Genomic DNA, 19,310 nt, shown 5'->3' with positions numbered 1-19,310 from the left:
GCATTTTACAGTACTACATTTTCAACGTAATACGTCATTCGGGTCATATGCTGTTACAATTTACCCCCTATGGTTAGAAAGTGTTGCATAGCCAATGGAACGTATAGATATTTGTTTCTTTTTTATCAGAATTTTGAGAAGTATTTATAAATTAGTAATTTAACAGCTCGCAAACTAATTATGAACAGAATCATCAAAATAGGCGAGTTGACCCTGTGTTACGAGTGACGAGCTTAACTTTATATGACGTCACATCATTATGGCGTCATACTTTATGTCATACATTTATGACGTCACCGCTGAATCATAATTAAGCTAACTGAATTCGCTCGTAGAGATCAGAACGTGTTTTACGGACCTACACAAAAGTCAGTATGACATTTTATTATATGTATGTTTTTGAAATGCAGTTTTCAACCGTTTGGATATTGTTTGTAGGAAGAGCCAAACAAACGTATTGACCTCTATACGTGACGTCATAATATTTTGACGTCATAACAAAATGACGCCGTACGTACTTTCTCTTTGAGAAAAAAACGCTGAAAACATGACAAACCGTCGCAAATGTTTGGACTTTTCTCAATAATATCTGACTTGTTGGATTTAGTAATAAAACAAATGTTGCCTTATGGGCTCCATCGATATAATTTTTTCCAGGGCATTAAATCTCATATAAAATTCTCTAAAAAGCCATAATTGTGTATTTATTGTGTATGTTTATAGATAAAAATAAAAATAAAACTTAAATACTTTTAGATATGCATAATATTAATCTCCGTTAAAATGATGCATTGACTTCGAGTGACGAGCTTAACTTTTACATGACGTCACATCATTATGACGTCATACTTTATGTCATACATTTATGACGTCACCGCTTAATCATAATTGAGCTAATTGAATTCGCTCGTAGAGATCAGAACGTGTTTTACGGTCCTACACATAAGTCAGTATGACTTTTTATCATATTTATGTTTTTGAAATGCTGTTTTCAACCGTTTGGCCCTGAAATAATTCGTATGTAATGGAACTGAAGTAGAATCTCTTATGTCACAATAATAGGGAGTGAAATGTAACAGCCAACCATATTTTATCGTAGATTCATGTATAGGCGATTTCGCTATATGTTTATATAGTAATTGCTGCGGATCGTGTTAGAATTATTTATTTATTTAAACATGATTTGTTTGTTAATGTTGATGAAGAAAATTACATGTAATTTATGTAATTAGAATCTATTAATTTTCGTTATATAGATTTATATTTTGTTATATATTTATATGTTATAGAATATATGATACATATTTATGGAATTTGTAAATGTTATATATCTGTTTAAACAAAATATTTTACCATATCCCAATTATTCTTTTTACTTGTTTTAAATATTATAAATTTGAAACTCAAATAGTCAATAACATATCAATTTACCTTCTTTACTATACATTACCGCTTATTCTTTCGTAATAATTATAAATTTTTTACAATTGAAGTATGTTAAGCTCTTATCTGTTTTAACCACAACTTCTTTTTGTAACACTTTTGACATAGACACTTCAAATGAAATATAAAATCGCATGGTTGTATTTTCTATTTTAGTTATAATTTTTGGTAACGTAATCTTGATAACGTAAAGCACATACCTATAAGTGTCACTTTTACCTACAAAATATAAAACTGTATAATTTATAATTCTGTCTTTATATATTGACATATTGTGTAGGTAGTAAACAATTTATGGCCAACTGTCGTGTCAGTCAGTACTTTCTAAAGAATATTAATGGTAGCGTATAAAGTAGGCTATAACGTAAAAAGAATCCGACTGCCAGATGGTAGAATTTCTGGAATGATAGCTCATATCATATGCTTTAAGAAAATCATAGCGTAGAAATATCCCTGGGGGTGGGGGGGGGTGGGTATTGTCAGCTCAAGGTCTAAATACATCTTTTGCCGTACCGTCTCGTACTGTTGGATATTTAAAATATTCTTAAAAGTCAAACACACACACACCCCTTTAAAAAGAATGTCATTCAGTAAACAATTGTAACCTAGTTATGGGAAGTTTAAGCACTGGGACATTCTTGCAAACATATCAAAGCGAAGACAAAATGTGGCCCCTTCATGCAGTCCCTTTCCGGATAAGCAAATTGAAAGTTGTTTTGTATAATAATATAAATATATTATATTCTGTTTAATTTTCTATGATTTTGGTGATGTTCGAAAAGAATTTTCCAAAACGTGGACCTAACTCAGAGGTTTTAAATAATTGGTTGGTAATAAATTATTCATCTTTTCATTAAAAAGAAGATTATGTGAACCTTATACGTCGATTGCTTCTGATTTTATCATCGTATATATATCTTATATACAGGGGGTAGGACGTAAATGGTGTCTTCCGGTGGTTTAAGTTAGAAAAATGTGCTTATCGGGTGAATATGGCGGATTTTGTTGACAAATCATCACCATAAGGCGGATATTTTGCCAAGTTTGTGAGTTTTTCTTTTACTTTGGAAACATTGCATGCGTGCATTCTGTGACTTGTCAACAACCCGTTTACCCGAAATACACAATTTTCTCACTTAAACCACCGAAGGACACCATTTACGTCCTACCCCCTGTATACAGATATGTTCCGCTGTTGCAGACGTTTTGTTTTTGTCATTCAAATTTTTCTAAAACTGCATTGTGGCTAAGTTCGACATTGCATTTTTTGGTATCATGGCATGAAATGTTCGTCCAAACTTACACAATGTTGAAGAAAGTTTCGCGGAATTTTCCAGAACTAGAATTCTTTACAAGGATTTTCCAATGAAAAAAAAATTTCCTTGAATGATCAATTTTACAAGTATCGTAAATAGCATAAAAGGTGACTGCTACCAGCCGAATAAACTTATGTAATGAAGTACTGCAATATGACACTATTTAAATTTAATTTGTTAAGGGACAGCCAAACAGTCATATGTAATGTGAAGAATGCAAAAACTACAAATTAACATTTTTTCTATAGTCTTTAACTTAAAGGTCCATTACTAAGGGAAAGTGAGTTGGCAATTATTTTCATAGCCAGTGCATAGACTTCTGCAAGACACTAAATAATGAAGATTGGCAGGTCAAAATTTACAGAAGGTCTTTGGAACTCAAAGAAATGTATGTGTATTATGTTGAAATTTCAATGAATCGACAGAATGACCCCCCAGGTCTTTTTAACTTTCTTCATACTTCATAGAAAAATAATTGTACATATACTGCGATTTATTTCGAATTTCTACATACCAACTTTCATTTTCCAATAAAATGAAATAGTTTCTGTGCTTTTTAAAAGAAATTAAATGTTCACTTTCCTTAGTATTGGACCTTTAAAGTTTGTAAAATGTTAGAAGACATTCCAGAGATATATAAAAAGTACATTGAATGACAATAGAAGTTCAAAAAGGTCACACTGACATCTCTAATTTCAAAACAAATCTTAGACGAATGAACTTGGTAGGTTTTTTTAAAACAAAAATCTGGTATTTTGGGACTATTTAAAGCTACATGCATAACAAGATAGTAATTTTATTAAGGTAAAAATGATGTTGTTGTTAACAAGAACACAGATTTGTGGCATGTATAGTAAAGTTTCAATATATATAAAAAAAATACATGGTTCCACCTGTTTGTTCGAAATGGTTTCAGCATGACAGACTGCAGTTTTTTCTTTAGTGCTGCTTTAATAATGCACCCGAAAAAACTGTCAGGATACGAGTTATATGACCCAAGGAAGTGCCTACGCCTTTAGTATCTTGAACAATGAAATGGGTCCAAAAGCTAAGGTGACTTTGTCTTAGACTAGCTGACAAACGATGTAGAATGTCCTTTGTTAAAACGTATAGCTGATGAGACCAAATATCTCGTATATAACATTTTCCTCTGGCTACCTCAACTATAGGTATATCCCCGATGCCTTGGCTGTACTGGCTGCCTTGAACCGTCAATAAGCTGGAACTCTCCTACCATCTCGGTAGATTACCAAACTCTGGGATTCTGTCTCAGCTTTCCGGTGCTCAACCTATATTTGCTATCGTCTATAGCATTCAACTACCGTTAAGGTAAAACTCCTATGTGCTGGCCCTATAGCTGGAAACCATGTTGAAATTCTGCAACTCTTCTTTAGTCCATGAACTTCAAACGTCTTCTTTTTAATAATTTATCCGCCCTGACAGTGTAGTTGCATTAATTTCCTTATCAAGGTACTGGGATAAATTATTAGTTGAATCCTCGATGTGTCTTCTTCGATCGCTGGATACAGAATGAATCTCTCTGTCATATACCTTAGCAGACGTGCTATTTATAGAACTTGTTTCTGATTGGTCCAAATTTATACATAGGGTTTTACAACGAGTACTTGCTCTAACAAATATCTTGTTCCCTTTAATTATTGTATATGGCATAATGTGTGCTGAGGTCCAGCTATTGACATAATGAACCCAAATCAGCCACAAATGACCCAAAACCTTTTATAAACAGCAATTCAACAATAATTATAGCAATGACGCCATGAAATAGGAGTCAAGCACTATCTGTGCTTATGTATTACGTTATCAATATATCAAATATACAAATTATTCTGACAAAAACTAGATCTAGGTGTACTTCGACCTGTGAATAAATTCGTTATCATGTTGATGTAAGAGCTTTTTGTGTGTTTGCAAAAGTTGTTAGATAAAATTGGTCTACAGAGATAATGAATAAATTGAATTATTGTAATTACCTATAACACATAACTACATATATTCTATTTTATTGAAGTTCTGCACCGTTTACGGTAACAGAATGATGTTTTATATAAATGAAACACAATAACTAGATTTTATTACGACATGTTATATTACAAGAACAATTATTCCACACGTTTATGATTAAATCATTTGCTCTTTTCATAAGCATTTTATAAACATATAAAGGCAATGTCGCTTTCACTGTTATGACATTTTTCCATTATTATGATATTGTCACAAAAGCTTTCACTACATTTTGAACAATCGCTAATGATAAACACTTTTAGTCCTGATTAAATTAAGGGGTAAAATAGAATAGGCAATGGAGTTTCTTATTAGACAGTCATTTTTCTTAAATTATATAAAGAATAACTATTTTCTTGTTCAAAAATGAGTTACTATTACCATTAAACCCGCTTTCTTTAAAATTTCATTTTAGATTATCTTTTTCATGAAATATTTTGCACTTAAATTTTTTTTATATAATATTCCTATGATTATTATCAAACTAACAGTTGTTTTTTATTTACATTAATTACTCATAATCGACATGCAGGGAAACTGATAAAATGTATCAAAGGATGTAAGCATAGAGCGTAACAAAACAAAATAAAAACACTAAAAATCGGTTCAATTGAGCCTGCTCATGAATGGTATTGAAATGTTCAACAGACTCCCCCAGAACCAACCACCACAACCCTTAGAAACCATTGGAAACCACTTAAATGGAACTCTATAACACAGATACATTTGGTAAGTCCACGGTCTTACAACAAGTTCATGTACCCGGAAGAGGTTTAAAACCACCTCCTGACACTTGTTGTAATATAAGCTGACCGTTTAAGTAATTTTCTATCTTACATTAATGTCAGCCCCACTCTCGAGTGTTATAGACTTGGTCTTAGATGTTATAAAGAGTCTTTCACCTAGATGTTTTATTTGCACAGGACCCACAATTCCTGTACGAAAATTTGATATTCAGGAATACAAGGAAGTTTTGCATGAAATTAAATGCTTAGCACGTCTGTAATATTTACACGCAATTTATATAATGAATTGAGCCTTGCCATGAGAAAACCAACATTGTGGGTTTGCGACCAGCATTGATCCAGACCAGCCTGTGCATCCGCGCAGTCCGGTCAGGATCCGTGCTGTTCGCTTTCAAAGTCTATTGCAATTAGAGAAACTGTTAGTGAACAGCATGGATCCATGCTGGTCGCAGAGCCACTATGTTGGTTTTCTCATGGCACGGCTCAATTTATCTAGTAAAGACTTCCGTGTTCAGAGACTTTTTTGTGCACATTTATTACAATTTTACGTTTTTTATGTCTTATAAAGCAATATAAAAATGCCTAATAAATTGTATTTACTGTTTGGTTCCCTCTTGATATAACAGGAAGTTTAGTTGGTAAAGTCTTTTCTATTGTCATATAGCAAGCTGTTTGCATTGAGTAGACATCTTCAACAATGTTTATTAGATACCTTCAGTATTTTGATTTAAGGGCATTTTTATTTTTTTTAAAAAGCGTTCGTAGTTTATTCCCTGTGTAAATTAATCATTCTTGTCTATGAAATTTCAGAAACTTTTTTTACATTTTTGAATGGAAATATTGCATTTATTTTACCTTAGAAGTCTGATAATAAAACCATCAACAAATGGAATCAAAACTGCAATTTAAAACTATATTATGTGTCCGAAATGTCTGAATTTACAATGAAAAATACCCCATCTAAATATATCTTCCTTGTTTGGTCCAAAAGCAATTTTTAAAATGAAAAAAATAAATATGTTGCCGTTACTGCACGTTGAGTTCTTTTAGAATCATTTGCAATATCAATGTTTTTAGCCGCTACTTTAAAAGCAATTGCACAACAAGCCATGAATGACCAAACATTACTTTTTATCAAACAACTATTGATACTCTATATTTCCAAAATAAGTATAAACTGATAGAAAGCAAAGCGGTCTTGCACTAAGTCCAAATCCGATTCCGTATCAAGCCTTTGTCTTGGATATTTTCGTTGATGTTTCAGAGGCGTTTAATCATATTTCGTACTACAAAATTAAATGGAAGTAAAAGGAATTATAATAAAACAGCTTGGTCTAGGGTGTATTCGGCTGTCGTTGATTTTAGAAGACCACGGGGAAACTATGCGCATGCGCGCCTCCTGTGATCTAGGCCCGAGGTGATTCAACTCACTGTTACAATAACCCTATTATACTTGCAGGCGATATTTTGATTTCATTATCACATTTTGAGAAGTTCACCAAATCTTTTTCTACTATTAAACTTACTGGGCGTGATTATCATTAAGTTTGTACGATAGTTTTCAAATTTGACATTTCATACATTTTGTTTGACATTTCAAAGTTGAATTAAAAGAAAGAAAAATTTTCCTTTGATGGTAAGGTGTTTCTTGTTTAATGTCGTCTGTACACCATTAAAATGCTTCCTGTTATTCAAATACTTTCTAACCCAGTTTTGACGGTTCTTTCAAATGTTTTGGATGTAAATTGGATGCGATATGTCGAAGACTTTCTTTTCTCTCTCTTGTTTTATTTGGTCATTTTCAAATAACATTGCCTGTTACTTTGTGTTGCCAATGCAATGCAAACCGAGTAATGTTTAATGTTTGTTAAATATTCTATTTTTGTAAGATATTTTGAGGACGAAGTATATTAAACTTTGGATAGTCGTCAATCTGTTAAGTGTATGTTCGTGAGTGTCTACGAAAGGGTATTGTCTGAAAAGTATTTCTTTCTAAATGTTACACCAATTTGAAATTGTGAACCGCTGAAGGTCAAGATTCTTGACGGTTCCGATTCGTAACTCTGTCACAGAAATGTAACTTTATAACACCAGTAACTTTACGTAATTGTTCACCAGAAACAATTGACAGGCCGCATGACATATGCAATTCTATACCTTTAACCCTTTCGCTGCCACACTATAAATTCAAAATTGCCAACGACGTTCACGACGTCATCTAAATATAACCGTCATTTTCGAACGTTGACGTTTGTAATATTAGCGCGACGTTTTGTTAATAGAGTAGTAATTGGGAGTTTGTAAATATGTAAAAGAGGGCGCGTTTTTTTTTTTAGATATTATAGTTTACTGAACTTTCTATCATTCTTTTAAAATACAAGTGCTTGATTTTCATTCAAAACATATGGTCAGAGTTAGTTTATACTTATTTTATTATAGCTCGATTGTGATGAAAGGTTCAAGCTTATTTGAACCACTTTTGACTCCGCTTCCTTGAAAAACTAATACTAACACTCCCCTTTATACAATCAGAGTTGAAAACAGCCAATATAAAATTTACATTATTATTGAAACATGTGAGGTTTTACTTGATAGCAGTGATGTATATGTCGCCAGATATACAAACTTACGTAACAATAAACAGGGAAGGGAATTTTTGCATTCCACATCTCGAGCAACGTTTTTTATAAAAAACGTTTATTTATTCCTCATGTTTAGTAAACGTCTTGATTTAATAATATGAAAAACGGATGAATACGGATGAACGGAAGCTATACTCCGCATAATCAGTGATGTTTTCTTCATTGTTGTAAACATACAGTTTATGTATGTACATAGTTTTTCTGTCATGCCTTCAAATCTCATTCAATTGGTTGATACATGATGATAAAATTCTATGCCAGAACTGCTGATACAGGAACGGACGGCAGTGTCATTGACGCAACCGCAACATTGCCATAAAATTACGGTGTGAACCGCGAGTGTGCCCTAACATATGTAAAAACGTAAACAAATACGCTTGCAAAAGAAGTATGTTATCATGATTAGTTTTGGATTATAATGTGAAATTTAAAACATATATTTAAGGGACTCTTACTAAAGTAAAAATTGTTGCTTTACGTATGAAGGTTGCATACATTCATTTTATTTAAAAGTATGATTCAAATACATTCAAAAATAGAAGCAGTTTATCTATACATGTATCATAAAATTTGTTATGCTACAAAGCACAAAACAAAAGGCAAAAGTACACAGGTTGGGCGAATAAGTTCTTGTTTATAAAACATTTATTTTGGCCCTACCAAAACGAAAGATATATTTTTTTCTATTGCAACTTTGCGTATGTAGTAAACTAGGATTACCTAAAACGGGAAAGATAAATTATAAATACTGCAATACCCTGCATTGCATACTAGTACTCTAAGCAATGTAATGATAAATACTGCAATACCCTGTATTGCATACTAGTACTCTAAACACTGTAATGATAAATACTGCAATACCCTGTATTGCATACTAGTACTCTAAACACTGTAATGACAAATACTGCAATACCCTGCATTGCATACTAGTACTCTAAGCACTGTAACGATAAATACTGCAATACCCTGCATTGCATACTAGTACTCTAAGCACTGTAACGATAAATACTGCAATACCCTGCATTGCATACTAGTACTCTAAGCACTGTAACGATAAATACTGCAATACCCTGCATTGCATACTAGTACTCTAAGCACTGTAACGATAAATACTGCAATACCCTGCATTGCATACTAGTACCCTAAGTCATGTAACGATAAATACTGCAATACCCTGCATTGCATATAAGTACTCTAAACACTGTAATGATAAATACTGCAATACCCTGTATTGCATACTAGTACTCTAAACACTGTAATGATAAATACTGCAATACCCTGCATTGCATACTAGTTAGTACTCTAAGCACTGTAATAAAAATTTGCAGTCCGTGCCCGTGTTTACTGGCTCATATTAAACTTTTATGGAAATTGTGTCCTTAATTATTTTTTTCCGAATAAGATCGGGACCATGAAAGTGAATAGATTAATGATGTTGTTGATTCGCGCTCATGTAAATATCCAGACGGTGACAGTGTGTTTCTGTGGTACGAAATAGTAAACCTCGACGTATCTGTGGTAGTGAGCTTTTTCCCCCACAAACTGTGCACGAGAACAATGTTCAGCGCCGTCATTCGACCCTACGCCTCTGGCAAACAATGACTTATCCCCGTTTCCCTTCCTTTCAAGCATTTCCTCACCCCGTTAAGCAAATTGCTGTCTGGTTCACAGATGTTCACAAGAAAGCGAATTGACCACTCCTTCAATGAGTTTTAGCCTATTTAATGGATGGTTGTTATTATGTTTATATGAAATGTAAGCGGTAATAGTAAATCTATGAACAAGATAAAAAAAATAACTTTTTCTCATTTTCGATGGTTTTTGATGATCAAAATTAAAAGTTAATTAAAAGCTTATCTTTGAAATCCACATCACCCATGTATTTATTTTATTTGGTTACGATCTTGTGTTTCTGGTTACTACGTAGACTGGCTCCCGTCCCTAGGTTTGTTCCTATTTACATATATCAGCTTTCTTCATTTAGAGGGAAGTAACTCAAGAATGTTGTTTCTACATTGATATTTTTATTGCCCCTGGTTCCAAACATAGGTGTATAGTTCAGCCATCAGATAGAATTGTGCTTTTTTAGAGTCTTATAATTTCTAATAAAATGTGTCCTGCATTAATTGAAAAAAAAATATAGCCATGCAGCCAGGGAGCCAGGCTAGTTATTACTGGGAACGTATTCTACAACTTAGGCCTATAGACCGTAGCGGAGAATGCTGGATCTGTCCGTAGCGGAGGATGCTGGGACGTATTCATTGAGGTCCACACCACCCATGTATTTATTATATTTTGTAACAATCTTATGTTTCTGGTTATTATCTAAGCTGGCAGCGTGGAAAGTACTCAACGTTTTTACTCTTTTTTTTTAATTTATTTTCCTTGAATGTCATGCAAAGAACGGCGCCATTTCTCTCTTAAATTTTGATCCTGTATTGTAGCTGTAGGCTTTTGATTGCATTTGGCATCATGTATTTGACGTAATGCTCCGGTCAAAATTATTTTCAAAAACTAAGAGTCTAATCTATAGCGGATGTGAAAAAAAAACTGTCAAAATATACATAATAAAAACTGTTAAACAAGGTGTCTTTTTCAACGCGTTACAAAATGTAGATATTTCAAAACGTTTTGGATTATGGTGCGGGTAAACACATTTCTAAACCACTAAGTACTCTGTCTATCTCGTTTTCGCCGGTACTGTTCATCCTGGGCTTATTGATCAGTCCCATGTACCACGGAAAATAAATACTTTCGGTTCATTTATTATTATTAGTTTTCTCTACCAGTGAACTTTGAATAGTGCCTCGGTGCTGGAGCCTCGGTATGTGTACGAATGAACTGTGCCACATACTAGTATAGACTGTATGTTATCACAAGCGTCCAAAAGCTTATTTTATTAGACAATATACATTTTAAAACCGCCTGCCCTATATATGTGTCGCTTTTTTAATCATTGCGCAAACTAACAACCAAATTTATCAAAATTTGATATATATCTTGATACACAACGAGTAACTGTGTGTATGTGTGTTGGAAATGATTTCTTATTTTTATGTGGTGTTAGAAAATTATTGAAATATTTTGTTTGCCTACATTCCAAAGTTTATTTCCCCATCATTTATACTCTATTCATGATTGAAATGTAACTTTAATGTAGTGGTCGGCGGAACTCAAACAGAAACTGTACGTAAGAACTCATTTATTATCTGCTAAAACTGCCATTCCTTATTCAACGAGAGTTTTTTTCGATATTTCGAAGTGCGATATCTATAAGTTAAAGAAGAGCGAATTTCGGGGAATGAGAAGTTGTTAATAACCGATATTTCGATATGCTATTACCTGTTTTGCTGTATACTGCCCCCACCCCCTCTCACCCCTCCCCATATTGTCAGAGACCGTACGCGCTGTTCATAGGGTGCAGGCTGAACTCTGGAAACATAAACGTGGAAATAATGGTTCAGATGGTACCGTATAAACATACATATTTTTATGTCATCAACTTAATAACAATTTGTTACTCTTGTTCGTCTTTGTCACAATTTTTATCATCATGTTAATTGTGAACATGAACGTCAAATAAACGTAGGCTTGGCATAATGTTCTGGCATATGTTTTGGGCCACTCTCATCAGCAGCATTGATGTTACTGTTTCGTTCCGGCGCTGATAATATTATACATGTCCAGGTGTGTAACGTCTTTCCACGTACATTTCAATTATCATAAATGTTCCTTTTTCCAAATACTGTCGTCGTATGGAACAAGCTCTGATCTGAAATTGTTCTGCCCACGCTTCAATATTTCAAGCAGGCAGTAAACCAACGTACATGTAGTTTGTTGTAACAAAGTGTATTATTAACCTAATATTACTGGATGGAAAAAATATGAAATAACTAACATACAAGTAAAATGCTTTAAGACAGCAAATGAACGTTCACACATGTGTTATACAATTGTAGGGTAGAAAACATACCATAGTTATACAAACTTCACCGTCTATATTCAATGAAGGCACAAACCCCATTCAGAACTAAGGACAAATAAATTGTTTCGTACAATATATATCATACAAATTACATACGTTAACCATTATGCATTTCACTCAAGACAGTATGAACAAGGGCTCAATGTGCCAAAAATTTCGTTTTCACGCAATTTTTATAGGTATACAGTATCAGATAAAACTACATAGACAAGTTCAATTATCAACGTAATTGAATATTTACGGCGCGAAATTTCACGTAGTCGACGTCACGGCGGAAATGACGTCAATAAATGTGCAAAATAACAACTATTTAAATTTCATCTAATCTTCTTTTTAGCAATAAAATACTGAAATAAACGTTCCACATCGATCCAAAATTGAGCGGGTTTCGGGCCACAAAAGTGGCCCTCTGGCAATTTTAGAACATTAGTCGGGCCACAAAAGTGGCCCTCTGGCAGTCTTAGAGTTAAGGTCAATGTTTCATCCGAGGTTCAATGTTTATACTGTCTATGATCTTGCATTAGAAATGCACTGAGAATTTTTAATACAATTGAAAATGGAAGAACTTCAAACTAGTTTTTAATTTATTTCCAACTATGACGTCATAACAACGACGTCAAAACGTATGCAACAGCATGGCGTAATTTAACATTCAAAAACATTTTTTTGAAATTACTTTGCTAAAAGGTCGTTTTTGCCCTGAGCAATTTTGAAATATGTTTCCACAAAGCAATTCTGAAATTACTTTGTGCAAGGCAATTCTGAAATCGCTTTGCACAAAGGTTTACTTTTAGCACTGAGCTGTTTTTGTCAAGTTTAGTTTAAACAATATGTATTTCAATAGATATGTACATACATATATTTCATTATTAAATGCAATGTAATATATCAACAAGATCAAGAAGCCAAAAGACGTTTGTAAATCTCTCTCTTGTAAAACAAAACAAAATATAATACCAACTTAAATTATTCTTTTTATGCTTACTTAAGATAATGTACATTGTAGGAGAAAATGGGTGAAACAAACGAAACATACATACTGAACCTTGTAAGAAACAGTCTATTTGTTGGGCTGATGTTAAGTGGGTATTGTGTTCAAATGTTATTTAATGAATAACAATAAGAACACATTTAACTGGGAAAAGAAATAGTATATGAATAGCATAAAGGACATCAACATCGGACATTTTGATATTTAGGATTGCCTATCCAATAAGTGAAGGCTGAGCTAGGGCAAGACTTCTGAAAAAGCATAATAGTGTATTAGAAAGATAGTACAACATCATGTCTGGATGTATTCTAGTAATTTGTGCAAGTTTGTGAACAAAGAAAAAGCATGTCTTTATTGACATTTCTCATTCCCATTTCTATTGAAATGTGAACAGTAATCATTTTTCCGTTTTAAACATTCTCTCTCTTCGCCCCCAGCACCCCACCCCCCGCCAGTGACGCAACAAAATATTTTACATGCTTTTGTAAATAATTATTATATACGGGTGTTACAAAAATGGTGCTTGGTCACAGAGGGAAAGTGTTCAAAATTGAAAAACTACCTACAGGGTACATTATCACGGGGGAGGAAGTGTCACACGAAGGATGGAGTTCTTCTGATAACCTGTCATGTTTTCTTCTGATAACTGTTACGGAGTTCGTCTGATTTCTGAATGACGTGCCAAGGAATCGTAGGAATGCAGCAAATAGATGTACCCTAAATTAAAGATAACGGATTTGATTTCAATTCAGTGATCAATCAAAACGGAAACCAATAAATCGTTGTTCACGAACATTAGCACATCCATTGATAGAACGAAAAAAAATACAATTTACTGCATTTATTATCTATTCGTATTTTACTATATATGTCATTATACTGCATATAGTTTTAAACTTTACAAAAGACTCATACCGTACATTATATAACCACAATACTGTGCCTTGGATAAATATATTACGTTAGAACATCATTAACACCCTTTTTAAATAATAAAATTAGCTAAAAAGTATCTTAACATAGCTCAAGAAACACCCTGGCAGTAATAAAAGTTATCATAAGAACTCTGTGACATCTTCAGAGTTATCACTGAAATTCCGTAACATTTGAAAAATCGGGCATAAAATTGTTAGAAAGTGGTATATGTTTGCAACTTTGCTCTAAAATTATTCTATTGCATGTGCTGCGGATTAAGAACGTGAATAAGAAGAATAATATGTATGAATGAGCAAACGATTTCGATATTTTACTCAAAATGTCTTCTTTTCAAAGTAGTGGGGCTGATTATTAGACTAAACAGTTTTTTTCTGACGCATAGCACAAGACATCAGGCAACCTTGATCATCAAACTTTAGTTTTACACCCCATTCTCTCTATTTAAAGATAAATAATTACCATTTTTTCCTACGATTCCTTGGCACGTCATTCAGAAATCAGACGAACTCCGTAACAGTTATCAGAAGAAAACATGACAGGTTATCAGAAGAACTCCTCCCCCGTGATTATTGTTGCATAAAATATTTTTGGCAATTTGAGGCTATTTAATGTGTTTTCTAAACAATAGATATCGATAGTTTTATACGTTTTTGAAAATATTTCAAACATAGAAAACACTATAGTATATATGCCGAACTCACTGCAACGTCACCGGAACCTACCCCGACGTCACAAGCATTAAAACTGACTCCCACAGCAGTAACCCCGACGTAACCGGAACTAACCCCTACGTCGCCAACATTATCCCAACCCCGATGCAACTTGATGAATTATCTTACCTTTTTCTCTTTCTGTATAACTTGCAAATACAAAAGTTGCATAATATTGAAGTTACATCCACATTAATGTCGATACTAGCTAGATAGGTTCTGTGTCATTGATATACTGGGTCACTCAGTGTTCTCCTACCATTATATGTTGTTTTATTCTTTTTTGTCCTGGAGTAACACAAAGCACATTTATCTGTTTTGCTAGCCAATATAAAAGTGCATGTCTATAATATATAACTATCACTAAAATACCCGGTCAGTATTATACATGTGTACTGCGTCAATACAGTATAACAATAGATGTAATAGGCTATGATCAATGCATCAGTTATCATGGGCACTCGGGGTACAGTTGTGTGACCAAAAGTTTTGTTCCAGTTTAATTGTTTGCTTTTCAGCTATTTTTAGAAATGTTAATAAAACTGATAGGTTTATTTATTGTTTTAAAACATTTCATAATAGACTTACCTTCAATTCATATGCTAATTTCACTGAAATTACACATTGCACATTTTACAGAAAATATGACCCTTTGTCGCAAAATGCTAGAATTTCAACAAAACAGATATAAAATAAAATTATTTTGTGACAGTTTGATATGAATATAACTTATTTATGAGTATTTGGAGCCATTATATCAAATTATCTGTTATTGAAATCATGAAATTGCATTTAAATTTAGGCAAACTCCCTAGAATTTTGTCCGATGTCCTTTATTCCTAAGACCTAAATAATGTATGTTTATAAACATGTATTTTGATCAGAGAGCTAATTATAAGCTTAGTGTTAGGGAAAGAACAGTAAGCGAGGAAGTACAAGTATATTGTAATGTCATTGATTTGTTGGGGTTGCAGGTTATTGTTTTTGTAGTTGAGGTATGTATCGTTGTCGGTAACGTCTCGCGGGTAGTATGTCATGTAAGATGAATTGAGCCGTGCCATGAGAAAACCAACATAGTGGCTTTGCGACCAGCATGAATCCAGACCAGCTTGCGCATCCGCGCAGTCTGATCAGGATCCATGCTGTTCGCTTTCAAAGCCTACTGCAATTAGAGAAACTGTTAGCGAACAGCATGGATCCTGACCAGACTGCGCGGATGCGCAGGCTGGTCTGGATCCATGCTGGTCGCAAAGCCACTATGTTGGTTTTTTCATGGCACGGCTCAATTATATTTGGTCAAACCGTTTATTGTTAGGTATGTTTTATGAACATATTTGAATACTTTGGCATCTGTGTTATCACTGAGACCGGGATCTCCAAAAAGCAATGTTGACAGAGTAACTGTTGTGATTTGCTGAGGCTGGCGCATGAGAGTAGTCATTTGATTATTATTATTTACCAGATTTTTAAAGCGCTCTTTTCATCTATAAAATAAACATTCAAAAGCGCTGTACAAACTTCATATCACAGAATGATATGGACACACAATATAACACAAAAATTGAAAAATAGTTCAACATTAAAAGGTAGTTAGCTAGAATCAGGTTTGACTCTACATATTAATTATACTAGATATTTTAAAGAACAATTTACAACAGTAAATAACTTCTATTGCACAGGCATACAACAACTTGTTTTCCAGTGCAAAGTTAGTTTCAATAGACCTTGAATCAGAAAAAAAGATGACAGTTGAAGAAAAAGTGACATGAATCTTCAATTTCACAGCATTAGCAGAGAGGTTCCTTCGAAAACAGATGTTCCTTGAGAACACTACAATGGGTTCTTAAACGTGTGTGGAAAATTTGAGACTTTCGAGTACTATGAAAATAAATTCGAAATTCCTTAAAATCGAAATGCCTAGAGCTACACGTATGACATGTCCCATCAAGTGTTGGTTGAGCTGATGCAAAATAATGTGTCCGGCTTACACCGAAGACACCAATCCAGTCAAGCACAGAGACCTTACAGTAACCCTTGTCAAAAATGGAATGCTATACCAAATGACGTCATGCAACGATACGTCCATTTGCTTTGTTTTTGTTGGGATTAAAGTCAAATCGACACAATTATAGGCTGTATAGCCAATTCAAGCTATTCATCGTGCAGGAAGAATCCAGATGCACCCCCATGCTTTATCACATCACAGGCGGGTACCGTGTAAAACAACTGACCTTCAAAAAGCCAGCTGGATGGAATCCTCGTATGAGGAATTCCACAATAAACTTGAGGCTCGAACTTATATCTAATCGGTGAGGAGTAAGTGATTTGAAATCAGCGAGTGTAACAACTTGGCCACAGAGGCACCCCTACGTTTCTTCAAGTCCCTGCGCTCAAGACTGTTTGCTTTGATTCATCGGAAAGGAGAGCACAATTGGTATTAAGAAAATCACAGAATTCAAACACGTTGACAATAAACAGATCAAGAACTAACACAAATGTTGTGAATTTCAGTTTTGACCCGTAAGTGATTTAACATTGAAAAAACAACATCTTTTATTATGAAGGAACACATTCAATCAATTAGGCTAAATTTTGTTACGAAATCTGTATAAAAAGGTTCTGACAAGAGTTCTCCCTGAACCCAAACGTTTGCAGCAGTATTACTTCTAGTGGTTTATGTTAATATAACATAGTTCTGGTTAATTTTTATGAATCACTTCTTATGGTTTATGATCTAGTGGTTTGTGTGTACACATGTGTATCACTTCAAATTTAAAACATGTCCCATGAATGCATTGCCATTCAATTTAGCAATGACGCAGTACTTGAAATGACAATTTGCAGAATAATAGCAATTACGTCTATTTCTAATTTGGATAAATTAAGGCCTAAAATACAATGTAATCAAGAATTTTAAGTAGTACGTGCATAGGAAGTTTGAATAATCAAGGTGTTTTCTTAAAATAACGCATTTATTACATTTTTATGTGTTTTAAATTGTGTTTTTATTCATCTAAAATAATAAATATTTGTATAACAGTGTGTATTACAGCGCTTTTAGATCCTCAGATTATATTAACCTTTAGCCTGCTGGCGGCAAGTAATTCTGCCTTTGTGGCCAGTACAGACCAAGATCAGCCTGCATATTCGTGCAAACTGATCTTGGTCTGCAGTCAGTAAATTTTCAATGAACACCCCTTTGAATAAGAAGTGGTACTGCCCAAATTGAATGATGGACAAGTTCATTTTAGAAGTTGAGCAGGCTTAAAGGTTAAATCATAATAAGGAGGACGCAGAACATGTTACCTTTATCTGCAAATATTTTCAAGCACAGAGAATTAACTTATTTCGCGAAACTCGTATTTTTATCCGTTTGATTGACCTTTTTTAACTTTGCGGTAATGATAGATTTATTGATGACGAGGGCAAATATGCAGGTTCTAAAAACATTAAACAAACATGATGGTTCATATAGAATTGTCATTTCTATATATTATATGTGTTCCAAGAGCCGGACAAATACTTTGTGTCATTAGATATCTTTTATCATATTTGTATAATTAAAGTCAATTTTACTATTTAGTGAGGCATACCACTCCCTATCCCTTTCAAAAATATCACACAATTATCATCTACTGTCTTATAGTTTAATTTCTGCAGTTACAAATACTCTTTTTCCCCTATAACTATAGTTCTAGTAAAGCCTCCCACTGGCTTTTCGCCGCTGTTTTCAACTTGTAATCACTATAAATCCGATTTATGGTACAATCTTTATGGCTCGACGATCACGAAAAAGTGTTTGCGTCCCTATAAAGGGTTAGTCAGTAGCTAGATGTTTTCGTAAGTAGAGTTAGTGGAATGCTATACATTTATCACATGTTGATACTCGTCCTTTTCAGTTTTATATGAGCCGTGCCATTAAAAAAAAAACCAACATATTGGCTTTGCGACCAGCATGGATCCAGACCAGACTGCGCATCCGCGCAGTCTGGTCAGGATCCATGCTGTTCGCTAACGGGTTCCCTAATTGCAAAAGGCTTTGAAAGCGAACAGCATGGATCCTGACCAGACTGCGCGGATGCGCAGGCTGGTTTGGATCCTTGCCGGTCGCAAACCCACTATGTTGGTTTTCTCATGCCACGGCTCATATGGTGAAAATTGGCAACAGTAACTCCTTTGCTACACTCTCAGCATTGAATAAAGAACTGGCGTTCTCTTCTTTCATATCCTTGCGGTAATTGATAACATAGTGAGCGAGTCATTAACATAACCTATAAAACGTATTTCACAATCAACCTTGACTAAATCAACCTAAATTAGTATCAGCAAATCGCATATGCCATCCATTACACCTATTTACAGATTCGTGTTGTTTCGGTAAAGGCGTTGACCAGTTTACGTAAACAATTAATAATATTGTGTTTCAACAAAAATGTGAACTAAATACCTAATGACATATTTAGCCATTAAAATGTGCAATAACTTTAGGAATGTCGCCTTCGTCAACTGCTCATGGAAA

The sequence above is a fragment of the Mercenaria mercenaria genome, chromosome 13, assembly GCF_021730395.1.
Source record: "Mercenaria mercenaria strain notata chromosome 13, MADL_Memer_1, whole genome shotgun sequence".
Classification (NCBI taxonomy): Eukaryota; Metazoa; Mollusca; class Bivalvia; order Venerida; family Veneridae; genus Mercenaria; species Mercenaria mercenaria.
This window is presented reverse-complemented; position numbering follows the sequence as displayed.